Genomic DNA, 1110 nt, shown 5'->3' with positions numbered 1-1110 from the left:
GCAGAGAACTCCAACTACTTGGCAATCCCCCAGAGAGCCCCCAAACCCACCCTGATGCCAAAGCTGTCCTCGGTCCCCAACCCAGGCAGCTCATCCTTTGGGACCCCCATTGTCCCCATCCCGGCCAGCGCCTCTTTTGGGGCTCCCTCAGCCCCCAACCCAGCCAGTGCCTCTTTTGGGACCTCCATGGTCCCCAACGTGACCAGCTCATCCTTTGGCTTTCCATCAGCCTCCAGCCTGGCCAGCACATCATTTGGGACCCCCTTGGTTTCCAACGCCAACAAGTCTTTTGGGGCCCCCCTGGTCCCCAACCTGTGCAGCACATCCGTTGGTAACCCCTTGGTCCCAAATGCATCCAGTGCATCCTTTGGGAACCCTTTGGTCTCAAATGCATCCAGTGCATCCTTTGGGAACCCCTTGATCCCAAATGGATCCAGTGCATCCTTTGGGAGCCCCTTGGTCCCCAATCCATCCAGTGCATCCTTTGGATCCCCACTGGTGCCCAATCCATCCAGTGCATCCTTTGGGAACCCCTTGGTCCCCAATCCATCCAGTGCATCCCTTGGGAACCCCTTGATCCCCAATCCATCCAGTGCATCCTTTGGGAACCCCTTGATCCCAAATCCATCCAGTGCATCCTTTGGGAACCCCTTGATCCCCAACCCCGGCAGCTCATCCTTTGGGTCCCCCTTGGTCAGCAACCCAGTCCCCTCTTCCCTTGGGCATCCATCAGTCTCCAACGTGGCCGGCTCTTTCTTTGGGTCCCCTTTTGTCCCCAGCCCAGCCAGCGCTCCCCTGGGAACCGGCGCCTATCCCCTTCCTGGCGGGGAAATGCCCTGGAGCAAGCGCAGCCCTGAGCCCACCCTGCCCCGACCCCCCGAGGGCTCGGCTGTTGTGGAGCCCCCAGCCCAGCCCCACCTGGAGGATGCTCCTCCTTTCCTCAGGAGGAGCGATGGCCCCTCGCCGAGTGGGAGGAGCAGGCAGAGCCCCCCCAAGCCCTTCCCCGCCGCCGTGCCCGCCCAGCGGAGGATGCTCGTGGATCCCAGCAGCGGGAAGTGCTACTACATGGAGCCGCCGCGGCAGCCCCAGATGAAAACGCTCTATGACCCC

Source organism: Geospiza fortis, unplaced genomic scaffold (genome assembly GCF_000277835.1).
Source record: "Geospiza fortis unplaced genomic scaffold, GeoFor_1.0 scaffold320, whole genome shotgun sequence".
Classification (NCBI taxonomy): domain Eukaryota; kingdom Metazoa; phylum Chordata; class Aves; order Passeriformes; family Thraupidae; genus Geospiza; species Geospiza fortis.
Note: the sequence above shows the minus strand (reverse complement) of the source record.